A 17569-nucleotide genomic window follows, 5' to 3' on the forward strand; every position below is an offset into this window, starting at 1 on the left:
ATCGTTGAACTCGGGGAGACTTGTTTCTTCTCAGTTACATCTCTGTAATTATGGCTACGCCCATGGCCTTCAAATGGAGGATCTGTGCGCCTGCATAAAACCGCAAACCAGCTGTGTTTTCTATAGTGAGGGACGAGAGGAGGGATTAGGGGACAGGAGTGCTTTCTGTTCCCTGGTACTAATGTGCTGTGTGAAAGTTGATGAAGTGACAGTCCGATATTAGCACTGTATCACAACTATCTCCGGCACCTGTCGTCTGGCTGTAGAAACTCGTTACACACAGGACGGGTCAGACTCTGGCTGGAGCAGGGGTCGGTGGTACCAGTGTATCCTGTCTCTAGCAGCTGTTTCCGAAGAAGATACAAGAACCCCTGCAGCAGGTTGTGATCAGATAACCTACTCCCAGGAAACGTCTGATCCCTTGATGCTCGAGAGTTTATAAACCTTCTAAAATTCATAAGAGTAAGGACTAAAAAATATTGCAACGCCCGATATTCCTGTTATCCAACTGTGTAAAGTCTGGCTTTTAAAAAGCCCTGCTAAGCTCTTAGCTTTCATGTTGCAGCGTATAATGAGTCCATTATGGCTTCGGTCCTGCTATCCAACACATTAATTTGAGTTGGCTTCTCTCCGTTTGATCTATCTTGCCCAAAATATCTTGCCATTGCTTTGGGACAGTACCTTTGTCTATTCATGTGCAACGTTCCGAGCACCACTCTTCACCCTTCAGGAATAACTCAGCGTTGGAAGCAAGGGGAGGCATTTCGACGGTGGTCGGGGAATATTTGCTAGTGCTAGTAACTGGGAGCGTTATCTGAAGCGTGTCGGCTGATTGGTCTCAGGCAGGAGAGCTGGAATCGTGCTCCTGTGACCATCCAAAAGCTGGAAGGCAATTAAATGCTGAGTCTCTCACATGCTGCTTGTAAATCTAACACCAGCTTATCCCCGTTCCCAAAAATAAACCACCAGAGTGCTAATCTGAATGCGCTTAGGTCTCTAAATAGAGAAATTAGAATTAGGTCATATGCAGGCATTACCACATTGCTATGATGGTAGCATCTAGACTAGAGGGTCTGCCAAGATTAGGGCATTGTGCTAAGTGCCGTACAAACACACTGTAAGAAAAAGGCTCCGCTTCAGGTAGCTCACATGATACATAATTAACCTTTCGGACTCTGCTACAAGCTGCCGTTGAGGACTAGAATTTAGTAAAATTCATATACGCTTGCCACTCCTATAGATAACAAGACACCCACAGTTTCATCAATGGTGATTATAAAAATACCCCAAACCCTATGGAAACGTGGCAGGGATGTAAACTATCATGCTGGTTGTTGGGAGTTTGGAAGAAGCCGTCTCTATGCGTAAGTTATTTCATAATTCACCATGTGAGGTGGAAACCACTGGGGGAGAGAAGCTAGGTGCATGGGCGGTGGGTAACGTAGGCAAAGGAAGGCACAGCAGCCTCCGACCCTCATCTGGGGTTGGACAAGGCTTAACTGGGGTGGGGGAAGGTTGCGAAGGGGCATGGTCTTGAGGGAAGGAGTGGGGCTTTGGGAAGAATGGGCAGGACTTCGGCTGCCATCCCCAGCTCGGCCTTCACCTGCCGCCTATGGCTGACCTATGCTTCTTCAGTCTTTTTTTTTTCTCTCCCTCCTCTCCCCCTCCCCCAGTGTGGTCTCTGCCTTAGCCTCACATCGGTAAAACTGGTCACAGAAACACTTGCCTCTGGAACCCACATGCCTACCGGGTGTGGTTCACTGTCTCATGTGGTGGCACTTAGACCCCTTACAGCCAGAGATAAGAATGAATGAGCTCCAGCAGCGTAAGCCACCTAGCGGTAGGATGGCTTGCAGCGACAGCATGGCTTTTCCCTTAGCAGGAGAAGCAGGTGATGGCTTAAGGCCTTAGCTTGGAACACAGGAGAGCTGAGTGTGACGCCAGCTTGGCCAAAGGTTTTCTGTTGGGGCTTAGACTAGTCCCCGACAATGGGATTTTCTAAAGCAGTTGCCACTGAAATCAAGTAAGTCATTGGCTTTTGAGGGCTCAGAGTTAGGCCTTTGAAACAGCTCCCTTAATCTACCTGGCCCTCCAGTCCCAGCTATAAAAGGGGACTGACCGTCCTTGGTTTCCTCTTCCGTTCTGTCTCAGATCTATTGAGGCCCAAGTTCAGAAAGGCACTCCTCCACCAGTCCCGGCTTAAGCATGTATAAGTCCCATTGAAACCCATTGATTGTAAGCACATGCCTAAGTAAAGCATGCGTAGGGCTTCTGTTCTGGGGGGCGTATGACTTTGGGGGGATTTGGTTTTTAGCAGTTTTTTAATTTTATAAAGATATCCAAAAACCTGGGGATTTGGGGTGGGTGGGTTTCTCTTTGTCCTGTATTAAACAATGCCTGTTATTCACGGCAGCTAGTGTATAGAGTAATGAGTAATCTCTTTGTGATGTGCCCTTTAATGTAGTCCAGGTACAACCATTGTGAAGTAAAGTGCACCTGTGGGCAATTAATGTGTAGACAAACTCACACATCCAAGTACCCAGTTCTAAGGGTTGCCCAGTGTGGGTCAGATAAACACCACTTTGTGTGTGATCAGTGTTTATTGTGTGAAACCTGTAAGCCACAAGCTCTACGCATGTACTTGAGTGTTGGTCTGCCTGTGGATGCCATACGTATGTACCTAGGCTCAAATGCCAAGAAGCGCTTTTGTGTCTGGGGCAGGAGCTGTCTCTTGCTGTATGTATGTACAGCTCCTGGCGCACTGGGACCCTGAGTTTGGTTGAGGCCTCTCACTGCTGGGATAATACAAACAGTCAATAATAGCACTGCTGAATTTGGGGACAGATGGCTACTGAAAAGCATGTCTCTACGTGTTTTGCTAGCCTATCATTTGATCTTTTTTAAGTTTCTCCTGTACAGACTAACTCGGCTGCCCCTGGAAGCTTCAAATACAACCGTATCGCATGGTGGCTGCAGAGAGGTTAAAAGACGAGCAATGACGGTAAATGAAAATTCTTCTGTCAGAAAATGTCAGTGATGGCCCTCCTCAACCCTCCCCCTCTTCCCGCTCCCTTCAGTTTCGTTTTGAAGCCAGCTTGGCTATAAAGCTCAGTGCGAGGCCGATGAAAACTGAGGCTGGGTTAAGCTATGGGTAGGGGCTGCGGAAAAGGAATGGTCTGTGAGGATTTTCTCATCAAGTTCATTCTTCCAGAAGGTCCAGTGTGTTCCCCGGTCCTGTGAATAGGCTCTAGGCCTGAGCCTCACCAACCCCCTGGGTTCCCAGAGCTTTCTGGGAAGCCAAGACTCGATGGCTTCCCTGTGCTTTGTCGATGGCCTTACCCTTTGTGTTCCCCTCAGTCCAGGACAGCAAACCCCCTCCTGGCAGCAGCCGCTCTAGTCGAATATGCCGGAAGAAGTGAGCTCGGTGGAAAAGATAATAAAGGCCCAGGCCTGAGCTCCTTGGGGACAAAGGAGAACAAGCTGGACTAAAGAGTGCCGGATGTGGGAGGTTCAACCTATACTAATTAATCAGAATGAGAATGAGAATGGAATAGTGACCAATAGCTGGTTTGCACTGATCAGTATTTGCCGTTTCTCTGTTCATTTACATTCATGACTTGAACATACACTTGTTTCTGCACGCGTTTTATTCTCCGCCTCGTGCTGATGAAACAAGTCTGGCAGTCCCTGCAGTATTATGATCCTGGGCTCCCATGAAAATGTGCACTATTTAATCATGGAGCTGGTTTTCACATTTATACGTGCTTAATTGCCAAGTTCAGCTAAGTGTTAACAAGACACCTGATCTGTTGTGTTTGCCGGGTATTGAATAGCCTGTTGAGATCTGTTACGACTCAGCGGCCCAATGTACCAACAGAGAGGAGTTTGGTGCCAAATCAAATATGGATCTTGTCTGCATTAAAAATGAGGCGTTCTGCTTTATACGGGATCTCTGGAGGCGGTTTGGCCAAATGCCAAATCAACATTTTGCAAAGCCTATGGGAAAAAAAAAGCCATTTCATCAAATTCAGAGTGTTTTGCCTTAGCTTTAGGGAGTCATTGTGGGCAAGAGACTAAGGTACTGGCTGGGGATTAGGTGAGGCTATCACTTCACCTGTTTTTCCTCCCACCCTTTGTGCCCCTTGTCTGTTTCATTGGCAGCTGTTTGAGGCAGGGGCTTTGTATGTGTGGAATCGGCAAGCTGTTTGAGGCAGGAGCTTTGTATGTGTGGAATCGACAAGCTGTTTGAGGCAAGGGCTTTGTATCTGTGGAGTCGGCAAGTTGTTTGAGGCAGGGGCTTTGTATCTGTGGAATCAGCAAGCTGTTTGAGGCAAGGCCTTTGTATGTGTGGAGTCGGCAAGCTGTTTGAGGCAAGGGCTTTGTATGTGTGGAGTCGGCAAGCTGTTTGAGGCAAGGGCTTTGTATCTGTGGACTCCCAATCTACGCTGAGTCTTGTAGGTGCTACCGTAATTATTATAATTATGCCCCATGCATCTCCCTGGATAAAACAATAGTGCACCAATTCTGTACACTCGGGGGCGGCCCTTGACTAGCTGCCAGCAACTGGCGCCTTAGGCGAACCATGCAATCAATGCCCCCACCTCCAAACCCCTTGATATTGAGCCACCATTTGGTGCCCCATTTAACTTGGCACCCTAGATGACCGCCTAGTTCGCCTATATGGACGGGCCACTTCTGTGTACACTCAATGCTGTGTAACTACAATAGTGTCCAGACAGGGAATGTTCCCCCTTGGTCACACTTGGCTTTTTGTGCCCTTGCAGGGCGACCGATATGTTCAGTTTGTGTATCCTTGTGTTTGCCTGTTTTCTTACAACACACACAGAACAGGACACCAGAGCCCTGGAGCTGAAAGACTTTATGGCAGCACAGTTGAAAATAGTCTGAGGCACATGTCTCTACTTGCCAAAGCCCAGGCTTGGGACACAGTGTGACACACACGGACCCCAAAGGTCTCTGGTGCAGGGGCTGTCACAAACACATCGGCTGTGGGCTAAGCTGCAGCTTTTAAACAGGCCCATCAATGTGCCAGACCTGCCAAAGAAACCTACTTGCCCGCAAGGCAAGGCCGCGCAATGTTAACGCCTCCTAGGTTCCAGCCTTCCTGCTGTTCGCTGTGGGTGCTTCCTGGGGAAGCCAACTGAGAGAGACTCCTAAGCAAAGTCTGTCACCCTCTCCAGACCTCAGTGTAGCTCAGCAATGCACTGACAGTGAGACCGGCCAGCTCCTTCAAAGCAGAGCAGGATTTCTGAGTCAATGGGAATACAGCTCCGGGAAGGCTTTCACTGACCACAGAGAAGCCGTATTGACCAACGTGTGAACTCCCGTAAGCCATGGCCCTGTGGGAGCCAATTTTTTCCCCCGGGTTCTGTCCCTTTGGCTGTCCATCTCAGGGGACCGCTTCCTGGGTATCGGTGAACCTGGCTGTGAACAGAGAGACCCGCCACCTTTTGGTCCTGAAGTCACATGTTCGGCCTGCTGGAGCCAGCCGCTGTGAGGGGGCAGCCTTAGGTGTTCCCAATGTCCTCCTGGATCTGCCATGGAGCAAGGTAGGACGGCTCTCTCACGTCTTGAAGACTCCCTCATGCCCATCCCGGCAAACACCTCCTGTCTCCTGGAACAAGTTAACTCTTTGCCACCCCCTGCAGAGCAAAACCAAGTCGAAGGAATCGCTGCTGCATACAGTGCTCACAAAAATATTACAGCCAAGTCCCATTTTTGTCTCGGGGGCATTCCCCCCCATCCCCTCAGAGGTGACAGCCCTTCTTCTAGCCTCTCTCAGCACCAGAATAAAACACTCTTATTCAGTAAGGACACGGGGCCGCCAAGGTTGTGTGGCAGAGTGGGAACTTTGGCTTGGAAAGGCAAAGGTAGTGAGACGCCAAACGCCCATTGATTTCAACAGGCTTTTGGGGCTCATTCCCAGCCCTGCCATCACGCGGCAGTGGACAGGAGCACACTGAACCGCAGTGCTCATGCCAGAGACACCCCCGCAAACGTCCTCGCTGCTTTCTAAACGCAGCTCTCGCCCATCCCCCCCATAACTGTTTTTAATGGCCTGCGTTTGTTTCAGCCTCGGCGGCCATATGGTACGCACAATGCCCCATTAAACATACATTTACTGGCTTTCATCAGTCTGTGTCACAGCTTCAGCAGTTGTTTAATGTCGGTTTCTGTGTGTGACCAAAGGTTTACGATGGGCATTAAAATATGTTACATACAGCACAAGACAAAAATTTCCTCATAAATTTGGGGGAAATAAAAAGCTAATGATACCTTTAGTCAGGGCCGTGAGGCTGCGCTTTGTTCTCAGTTTGGCTGCAGTCTAGAGAGACTGAAGTCTCTTTCAACTTTAAGTGGTGTGTTCTGCACATTTCCAAGAGGAGAGTGGATTTTATTTAAAAAAGCGGGAGGAAGGCCGACTTTCCAGTCATGGGCTCTTCTGTGTATGTGCGCGATGAAAGAGAGGAGGCAAATGAGGCAGGAGCCACTTATTCTTCAGGAACAGAAACTGCTGCCAATAAACACAGTGGAGAAAGTGAGGCCTGGTCTATACTAGACCCAGAAGGTTGGGTTAAGGTAAATAACATAGCTGGAGTCGACATACCGTAAGCTGAGCTTGGTGCCATCTTCACAGTGGGAGGTTGACGGCAGCAAATGCTCCTGTTAGTTTCCCTTATTCCTTGTGACTGCAGGGGGCACCCTCAGCATTTGATTTAGCAGGTCTTTACAAGACCCACTGAATCAAACTCCAGAAGATCGATCTCCAGAATGGTAAGTATAGACGTGGCCTGAGTCTATATATCAATGCAAGTGAGAGGATGACTAAGAACATCCGCTCCCATGGCTCGTGGGGCAGGGAGGTCTAGGTGGACATTCAGTCCAGGTGTACACTAATAATTAGGTGCTGTGTGCTTGCTTGCCATCTCCTCCAGTGCATGTGTGTAAGGAATAGGAAGGCTTTAGGCTTCACCCCATACTTGCTGACCCACACACAGTTTGTCAGCAGCAAGGGCCTGCCCAGGAGTGGAGCCCTACTAAATTCACTGTCCATTTCGGTCCATTTCACAGACATAGGATTATAAAAATCATAAGTTGCATCATGTCAGTGACTGAAATCAGAAATTTCCCAGTGTTGTAATAATAAAGGAGACTGGCGTTACTCAAATTGGGGGTCCTGGCCCGAAAAGTTGTGGCAGGTTGCAAGGTTCCAGTGGGAGGTCATAGAATCCTAGAACTGGAAGAGACCTCAGGAGTCATCAAGTCCAGCCCCCTGCTCTATGCAGGACCAATCCCAACTCAATCAACCCAGCCTGGTCTTTGTCAAGCCGAGGCTTAAAAACCTTTAAGGATGGAGATTCCACCACCTCCCTAGGAAACCCATCCCAGTGCTTCACCACCCTCCTAAAGAAATAGCCTTTCCTAATATCCAACCTAGGTCTCCCCCACTGTAACTTGAGACCATTGCTCCTTGTTCTGCCATCCATCACTACTGAGAACAGCCTCTCTCCATCCTCTTTGGAACCTCCCTTCAGGAAGTTGAAGGCTGCTATCAAATCCCCCCTCACTCTTCGCTTCTGAAGACTAAACAGACACAAATCCTTTAGTCTCTCCTCATAGGTCATGCACTCCAGCCCCCTAATCGTTTTGGTTGCCCTCCTTTGGATCCTCTCCAATGCGTCCACATCCTTTCTATAGTGGGGGCCCAGAACTGGACACAGTACTCCAGTTGTGTCCTCATCAGAGCTAAATAGGGGAATAATCACTTCTCTAGATCTGCTGTCAATGCTCTTTCTATTAGTGAGTCTTCTAGTGTTTATTCAATATCTTTTTAAGGACTGTCCTTCAGCTGTAGCTTCATAGGTGTCCAGATATAATTTCATAGCTTTTTAAAACCATCCCGGACCATTATGAGCATCTCCAATGTGACCTCCGGCATAATGCTGATATGAGGGGTGTCTTATAAAAACCTGGGATAAACAAATAGCATTCCTTACGCCTCTGGGGAGCAAGGAAAATCCGAGCTGCCTCGACGTTAAGGCTCTGATGCTCAGAGGAGTTTAGGATCCTGTATTGTACTGAAATCAGAGGACATTAGGAGCCTACATAACTTTGAAGATCCGGATCTAAGTGAATGTCTTGCTAGCATGAGGATTATGTTCTTGGTCTGGCCAGAACAATAATCTAACCATGGAAATCGTCTCTGGCTTTAATTTCTGGGATAGCCGTGATGACGAGAAGCTGGTGTTTCATATAACTCAGTACCTCTGTTTTATTGACTAAACAATGCTTTCTACAGAATTGTTGCCCTTGTGGTTTATTAAGAATAATCTCTCCGAGGAGTGCTCTGTACGCCATATGGGTCAATATTAACAATAATTTTTTTTTAGAAAAACCTTTACCCAGCTTTTATTTTTCAGTGGGAAAAAACCTTCTTTCTTTTAAGTGGCACAGTCATTATAAATGTTGTACTATGTATCTGAATATGCTTCTGTCACGTTAGTCATCGATCCACATGAAACAATAGGAAAAATGACACAGATTGGCCGTTTCAACAGAACTCTTATTCCTCCAGGGGGCACTGCAGTATAGATTTTGAAGTAATAGAAGTAAATGGTTCACTTTTAACTTCCATGTGCATTCTAGCTTATTTCTATATTAACATACAATTAGGCTGGGAAAACAAAGCTGTTTGGCAATACTGCACCAGTACAGGTCTTTTTTTGGCCTACAGACATTAACTCCTAGAAGGTCGAAAGAGGCAATTGTTGCGTGTGGGGAAAAGAAAAAAAGTTCACTGCAGATTTCATGGGTGGGTGATAATTTGGTTACCACCAGCATACCTTTGGCAGGTGCCTGCTGGACAGCTGGTTGTAAATGAACAGCTATATTTTTAAAGATACACCAACTGAGAAAAGTAGGAAATCTAATTCTGCTTCCATCTCAATCAACTTTCATTTAGATATGAATGATGTTTTGCTAATGGACTAAAATTATTGTTCTACTGATGTTTTTATAAAGCAATCATTGCTCACACAGATGACATGCACAAAAGCATGGTGGATTCCCCCTTTCAGCAATGACTAGTGGTTTTGCATGGCCCAATTTTGGGCTGCTGGTCTTGATGTACCTAAAAGGCGGCTTTATTTTCTGAAAGGACCATTGCATGCCTTTGCAAATCTGATCCTTTTAATGTGTCTCGTGCCGAGCACTAAATACCAAGGCTCCTTAGTTGCTTATGAAAATCTTAGTCTATTGTAAGTTGAAATTTAGTTCCTAATATGCACAGATGGGCATTCATATTTTGTTACTATTTTCCCAGCACTAGAAAGGTTTCAATGAAAGGATAATCTAATGTCGCTTTGTCACTTTGATCAAAAGAAAACACACACACATAAACACGGGAAAAAAATTGGTTCAGCTTAGCTTTCCAGATACACTGGAACTGAAACATACTACCAACCGCATGTTGGTAAGCAAATACATTGATCCAATGTGAGAATAAACTTAAAGTTGGCCTGCCCAGATCCTCAAAGAGATTTAAAATTCTGCCCTCTCATTGAAATCAATAGGAGGTAGATGCCTAAATACATCTTAGGATGTGGCCTGTAGTCACATAGCCAAGTTTTGTAACTAAGGAGACCTGGCAGTGATGAAAAATAGTTTTAAAAATGCATCATGCTTAGGCCGAAAGGCCACTGGGTGGGAACCCCAGCTCTCCTCTCACCCCGATGGCTTTGCTCTTGCTGGACGATCAAGGGTCCATCAAAGAAATAGATTCAGAGGGGAGACAATATTGACAACAACTGCTCAAGAAGCAATGAATTAAAAATGACATCGCTGTCTGAGCCATTTCAAGTATCACCCATGAGATCTTCCTGCCAAGAGACGTAATCAGAGACAGATAAACTGGTTCCAAAAACATGGGGAACTACCGCACCCAACCTCTTCGCCCGTTCCTAGAACTGATCTCAAGTTACATGCTTTGCAAGGCTCTGAAATATTTGTTTCTTATTTATATTAGGATAGTGCTGAGAGGAACCAACCAAGAACTGGGTCCCCATTGTGACCCATACAGTCTTTCCCTGAAGAGCTTATGTTCTGATGGCCTCATTTTTCAAACTTTCTGCACACCCAGTAATTCCCCTTTACTTTTATGGTGCTCCGTGTATCTGGAAACCAGGCTACTCATTTTGGTGGTTCAAGGTGGTTAGAATAGCCTTTAGACAACCAATCTGAGCTCCTAACTCGCTCTGCCTCCCATTTATATTGCTGCTTATGTTAAAGAGATCTAAAAGGTCTGCATCCAGTCAAGCCAGGATTCCCTTGGCAGCCATATGGTTGTCTTCTGCCATGTCTTGCTAAGTCCCAGCATTGGGTCATTCTGAGGATCTGGCAGCAGAGGCTGCTGTAATTTAGAAAGGCCCCTGGAGAGATCTAAGGCCTTGTCTACACTTACCAGGAGATCAGCGTTGCAGGGATCAAATCCCTCAGAGGTTGATTTAGTGGGTCTAGTAAAGACCCACTAAATCGACCACTGATCATGAGCTTGTTGACTTCAGTACTCCACTAGCTGGAGAAACATACGGGGAGTCGACGGGAGACTTTCTCCCATCGATCCGCTGCAACGGAGATGCTGTGGTAACTCAATCTAAGGTAAGTCGACTCCAGCTATGCTAGTCATGTAGCTGGAGTTGTGTACCTTAGTTCAACGTTGCCCCAGTGTAGACCTGGCCTAACTTTTCTGCTGGGAGTCTCACCAGCCCCCAGAACAACGCAGGGTCATTAAGGTATAAGGATGGCTTATACCAGATTAGCCCCCACCTGCCCTTCTCTGGGCTACAAGTTGTGTTCTGTTTCTTACAGCTGTAGCAGAGTCTCTCACGCCTTGCTGGTTTGTGTCGAGACTGAACTTGGGATGTCAGTGCAGACCCTTATCTGAAAGTGAATTTCAAGTTCACATGTAGCTGTGATCGTGTTGTGTACGTTGCACATGCATATCTGAGCTGTCATGCTTTACTAGCATAAGTACTTGCAAACAAGTCATTCCCCTTCCCCCACTATCCTGCTTGAATATTAGCCAGTAAAATTTCAAATTGCACAACAAACGAAAACGGGTGCAAATGTCAACTTGCAATTTTTCAGATTTTACATGCAAACCTGCAATTCGCAAGTGGTGCTCTCCATGGTAAGTTATGTAAGCTAGCCGCTCAAGAAACAGAAGCGGTACTATGTAACGAGTGCATGTCAAATCTGGATTCTTCACAATTCACATAAGAGCTCCAGCCCAAACCTCTTTCAGTAAAGAAATTCACAAATAATTTGAAATCATCAATTCATATAAAAATTTGGCAGACAGTTTCTGGACACTTCATCAAGAGAAAAAGAGGTAAATTTGTTAAATGATTAGTTTCAAGCTAGTCTCCTGGCTCCAGTCTTGGCTTGAAGTTATTTTACCACAGCTATTTATACTGTATGCACTGCTACTTACTTTGCTGCAGATCATCATGTAAGTGAAACCAATTTGTTCAAATTGCCTAGAAAACCAACAATGATCACTTACCAGTCAAAGGGATGAAATTTAGGAACTGCTGACATCTCACTTGCCTTTCTTTCTCGTAAACATTCACATCATGGAAGCTCATTTAACTGAGGCCAGGCCTACACAGGCGGAGAACATCAATGCAAGATATATAACCTCTCATCCATTTTCTGGGGCAGCATGAAGCCGATGGGAGAAACTCTCTCGTTAACTTCTCTTATTCCTCAGGACAACAAGGAGTACCGCAGTCAATGGGGGAACCCTCAGCATTCGATTTACCAGGACTTTGCTAGACCCACTAAATTGAACCCTGGAAGATCCATCGCTCGAATGTTGAACCTCTGGTAAGTGGAGACAAGGCCTGAATTGCTTTTTACCTCCTCTGTGAGCATTTTCACTCTCTCCACAGAAAAAATAACAAACAGCTTCAGTTTTCTCCTTTCGTCAGTAAATATTCAACCTACTACAGGTTGAACCTCTCTGGTCCAGGACTCTCTGGTCCGGCAATATCCATGGCCCAGCAGAGAGCCCTGGGAGCTGGGAACAGGGGTCAGCTGATGGCAGAGGGACTGACGGAGCAGAGACGAGCTGGTCCAGGGGCCTGGTGCCCAAGAGCTCAGCTGTCAGGCCAGGAGCAGAGTCTGGTTGTCAGCCCTGAAGAAGGGAGCCCAATGGCCAGGGCTGGTAGTGGAGTCCAGTGGCTGGTGCCAGCAGCAGGGCTGATGGCCAGAAGGGGACCCTGGCCAGGAAGCTAGTGTTCTCTCCCCCGGGAGAGCCCTGACCTCCCTGGACTGGCAAATTCCCTTGTTCGGGACTGGTCAGATCTTCAAGGATGCCGGATCAGGGAGGTCCAACCTGCATAGAGAATAAGTGTCCTTGTTATGGCTTTCTTAGGACTGAGCAGTAAGTGAGGGGACTGGGTTGTGTGTGCCCTTAGTTTTAATGCTGACTGTAAGAGCTGGTCAACATTAGGAATTTACATTAGCAAAGTCACTTGTCTCAGGCGTGTGAAAAATCTGCACTCTTGAGAGCCATCACCATGCTTGCGTAGACAGTGCCAGGTTCATGGAAGAATTCCTGAGGCCTAGCTCCTGCTATTCAGGACACAGGAGTCAAGCCAGAGGGAGGGCAGGCACTAGGGGGCAGCAACACTCCACCCCCAGTACACCTCTGTGGGTGGTGGTAATTAGTGATGTCGGCAGAAGCCGTGCTTCTGCTGACGTATTGCAGTCCACACCAGTGCTTCTGTTGGTGTAACTTATATTGCTCAGGAAAGTGGACTATTCACAGCTGTGAGTCACGTACATTATGCCGACATAAGCTGTAGCGTTGACATAGCCTGAATCACTACAGCATTCCAGGTGCGGCACTGGAGCTGTAGCATTCTAAGTGTAGACATACCCTAAGGCTAAATCTATAGTTACTGCACCAGAGACCAATCTTCTGGTGTTCGATTTAGTGGGTCTGGTAAGGACCCACTGAATCAAACACTGAGGGTTGCCCTGGTTGCCACCAGTATTCCTTGATTCCTGAGGAATAAGGGAAGTTGACAGGAGTGTTTGCTCCTGTTGACCTCCTACTGTGGAGACAGCATCAAGCTCCACTAAAGGTATGTCACCTCATTATTTACATAGCTGGAATTGTGTACTTTAAGCTGACCTTATGAGTGCAGTATAGACCTGGCCTAAGGCCATGTCTTCACTATGGGGAAGATCAATGCTGCTGCGCTTGATCTTCCGGAGTTTGATTTAGCAGGTCTAGTAAAGACCCGCTAAATCAAACTCAGAGGGTGCCCCCTTTGGGGCCGCTACTCCTGCTCCTGCAAGGGGGCAGGGAAGCTGACAGGAGCATTTGCTCCCATCTCTCTCCCATTGTGGGGACAGTGGGGAAACTCAAATCAAGGTACGCCAACTGTAGCTATCTAATTAATGTAGCTGGAGTTGCATATAATAATTGGACCTTTCCCATTAGTGTAGACCTGACCTAAGAATAAGTGCATATACACTTTAGATTTAAAGGGCCTGATTTTTCACTTATACCTTTGCCTTGGCCTCTGAGTATCATATACGTTGTCAGAGTGGTATATACAACCTTTAGTATAAATGAGAATCAGGCCCTATTATCAATCACCTCAAACAATTCTCAAAAACATGAAAGACAATTTAAAAAAGAAAAGAAAAGAAAAACAGAGAAACCATTTTGGCTTGTGGCAGCTGGAACGTAACTAATCAAATTACTAAACAAAACTGAGACAGTACATTACAGACTTCTTGTTGAGCTGAAAAACATGCGCCTAAAGAGAATGAGCAAGCTCTTGTACTATCAAAACATGCTTGCGTATCACACGTGTAGCTCCAAGAGATCTGGGTAAATGCCTATTCAATATAGATCCCCCCCTTCAACTATCAGTATGTTTCCTTGTTTGTACTTGTCAAGGGTTGCCGCAACATACAAATGTTGTGTTGAACAAATATGGTGCCTCTTTGCCAACAGGAATATCCTGTTTAGGGGAAGCTTTCTTTTACAAGGTGCCAGCTAACCAAACACTGTGTTGCCATATCAGGAGACTCTACAGATAATCAAAAGCGATTTCTAGCAATGCCGCATTTTAATATCAAAAGAGCCCCCAGTTTTGAAACACAAGTAGGGGGGCACATTTTCTAAACCTGCTTCTGGTTGTTGTATTCACCCTAGTCATGCGAGGGGCAAAATCTTTCTTATCCCTTAAGCACTGGCAACTTAAACAGCATCTGTATGCTGCAGAAAGGTGACACCTTGGAAGAGCAAATGAATGTGGTATCAGCCGGATGTCTTTTTATAAACACAGGTTGGTTTTTGCAGGAAAGCGGCTCAAGTCACTGGCTAGGAAAAGCAGGCTGGCCTCGACACACAGTTCCTATGCAAACACGCTAACCGTCTAAATAGGCAAATCAGGGAGGGAGCAAGGCAGTGTAGCATACCCCTAGGAAGCTAAACTCCGAGGCCATGTCTACACCAGGAAATTATTTTGAAATTACTTAAGAATGCCCAATTTTACAAATTTGAACTTGCGTGTCCTCACTACGAGGAAGCAGCGAATGTTATCTCCGTGAATATACATGCGCTACCTCAGATTCATAGTCCCAGGAAGCACTCTAAGGAGCTGCGGGAGGCCTCCCAGAGGCCAATTAGTTCGAATTAGCGGCACTGGAGCATCCACGCTAACGTTATTTTGAATTTACAAGTTTGGGAATCGCCTTATGCCTGATGAAAAGCAGGAGTCCAGAGGTTGAATTCCGCGGCCCCTTATTCTGGAATAGCAGGCTTGGTAGTGTGGCTGCATCACTTACTCATTCGAACGTGGGCGGTTATTTCAGACTTAGGTCCTAGTGTAGACTAGGGCTGAGAGATTATGATGGGGCTCCGGCGAGATGCTTATATGCATGTACCGGTTGAAGAACGGTACCCGTCCTGCTGAAATCATTGGATGAAATCTTGGCTCTGCCGAAGTCATCGGCAAAACTCCCACGGGGTCTCAAGTGAGTAAGGGGAGACAGGCCTCGGCCCCACTCATGAATCTATCAACCCCACTTACCAGATGCCCTCACCCATGCGCATGACCAGCAGGAGGGAAAACGCCAACGGAAGCCGTATGTGGCTATGCTAGCCTCCCCCAATGCGTGAGAGCCGATGAAGTAGGCCAGAGTTGGGCCTAGCCCAACCACAGGGGGCAGCGGCCATTAGCTGTGCAGGATGAGTGCTGCGCCCAACCCTCTGCTGTAAGTCCAGAGCCATTTGTCCAGCTGGGCTTGTCTCCCCTCAGCACTGGGCTGCAACAGAGCCGGGCCTAGCTCTGGGGGATGAAGCCACTGCTGGCTCGGGGCCTTCTCCTTGAGCTCTGGCTGACAGGCCATATCCCGCCTCGCACAGCGTTTGGCCTCGCGGCTAAGAACGCCATTTATCTCCTTGGACACGCGCCTTCGTTCCCGGGGTTGAGCGGCTGTGGAGTAACCCTGGCAATGTTTGTATCAGGCCTCGACGTTTACCCAGCAGGAAGAGAACGGGGACCACCAGACTCATCACAGAGGCTGTCCCAGGGGCACTAACAGGGCCAAAGGGCCATTGGGCAGCCCCCTGTAAGTCTGACCCCGTCGTCCTTTTGGAGTGCTGGTGGGAAGGGCCCTTTCCCTTGTGCCTTGCCCTGCTAGGCTTGGTAGTACGGCCGGGCGCCCCTCCTCTCAAAAGCAAAAACAGTCCCCGCTCTTCTGCAGAGCTGTAGCCAGTATTTACACACGTGAATCCCGGGCAGCCTTGCTCTCCAACCGCCTGTGGGTAGCCACCCCAAACGATATTTTCACCCACTGCCTGCGGGGTGTGGCCCAGGATTTCACCCCTCTCCCCCGGCTAATCCTGTGCTTTGCTGAAGAGGCATCAAAATCACCAACAGGTTCCCCCTCCGCGAGCCGGAGGCTCTGCGGCTGCTCCCTCCTCCTCCCTCTGGCATTTGCTGTACTGCCGTTGAGTTAAACTAAACGGAACCCTCAACCTCCCTGGGTTCATCTGAAAGGGTCTCTGCAAAGGAGTCTCTCCCTGCCCAAAGCTCCTGCCCGGCCAGTTATGTTGTGTGCTTACGAAAGCAAAACGTTGGCCAGTCCCCTGCAGGCACTACGCTGCATGGCAGCTGTTAGTCCTCAGGGGGGCACTGCACAACAATTCATCCTTGGCTGAGCGCACACCACTGCACCCTTTAAAACTGGAGCGGCGTAGCTCTTTAGTGCGAACACCCAGCTCAGTCTCCTTTACTGTGGGGGTCACTTTTTATTGCTCTCTCTGCCTGAAATCTTAAAGTGCATGTTACCCCCACTGTTTCCGCCCACACACGGCCCCAGGTCTGGACTACAACTCAATCCGAGATGGACTGAGCTCCATTGCTCAGGGCTGTGGAAAACATTGCACTGCTCAGCGAGATGAATAAACACTATCAATGGGGAACCCCCCTTCTGGCGATAGAACGAGTAGCCACACCACAGTGATGCAACTGCAGGGACCGGACTGTCGTGCAGGGATAGTGCCAAGTCATGTCTGATTCCATCTCTGTCAGCCTGTGCTCATCAGGTGGGTGCCTCCTTTTCAGGGCTGTGCCACCAATAGTCAACATGATTGCGAATAGATTTGCAGGAGGGCAACCATGGTGGATCATGTCTGGCTGGTAATCTAATTAAGGGAATAAAAAGCTGGGCTAGCAAAGACCATCCAAATGCCCCGCTCACAAATATCAGCTCATATTCCTTCTAAACCCAGGCAGCTGTGGACACACACACACACACACACACACACACACACACACACAGCTTTCTAATCTGTTCACGTTCATTACACACACACACACACACACACACACACACACACACTCACAGCTTTCTAATCTGTTCACGTTCATTACACACACACACACACAGCTCTAATTGTTCATGTTCATTACACACACACACACACAGCTCTCTAATCTGTTCATGTTCATTACACACACACACACACAGAGCTCTCTAATCTGTTCATGTTCATTACACACACACACACACAGCTTTCTAATCTGTTCACGTTCATTACACACACACACACACACAGCTCTAATTGTTCATGTTCATTACACACACACACACACAGCTCTCTAATCTGTTCATGTTCATTACACACACACACACACACACACACACACTCACAGCTTTCTAATCTGTTCACGTTCATTACACACACACACACACACACACAGCTCTAATTGTTCATGTTCATTACACACACACACACAGCTCTCTAATCTGTTCATGTTCATTACACACACACACACACACACACACAGCTCTCTAATCTGTTCATGTTCATTACACACACACACACAGCTCTCTAATCTGTTCACGTTCATTACACACACAGAGCTTTCTAATCTGTTCATGTTCATTAAAGGCCTTATTAAAAGGTTGGTGGAGTTCTATTTCAATTACACTAATAATACCTTTTTGCCCATTC

The 17569-nt window shown here is 47.3% G+C and overlaps 1 long non-coding RNA gene across 1 annotated transcript; it reads left to right on the plus strand.

Annotated features, from left to right (window-relative positions):
• Positions 1-2431: 2431 nt before the first annotated feature.
• Positions 2432-8140, plus strand: LOC112545326 (uncharacterized). Its single transcript, XR_003088796.3, has 3 exons — positions 2432-2672; positions 2906-3001; positions 3358-8140. It is a non-coding gene; the product is annotated as an uncharacterized LOC112545326 (long non-coding RNA).
• The last annotated feature ends 9429 nt before the right edge of the window (positions 8141-17569 follow it).

The sequence above is a fragment of the Pelodiscus sinensis genome, chromosome 6, assembly GCF_052426305.1.
Source record: "Pelodiscus sinensis isolate ZL-2025 chromosome 6, ASM5242630v1, whole genome shotgun sequence".
In the NCBI taxonomy this organism is placed as follows: Eukaryota; Metazoa; Chordata; order Testudines; family Trionychidae; genus Pelodiscus; species Pelodiscus sinensis.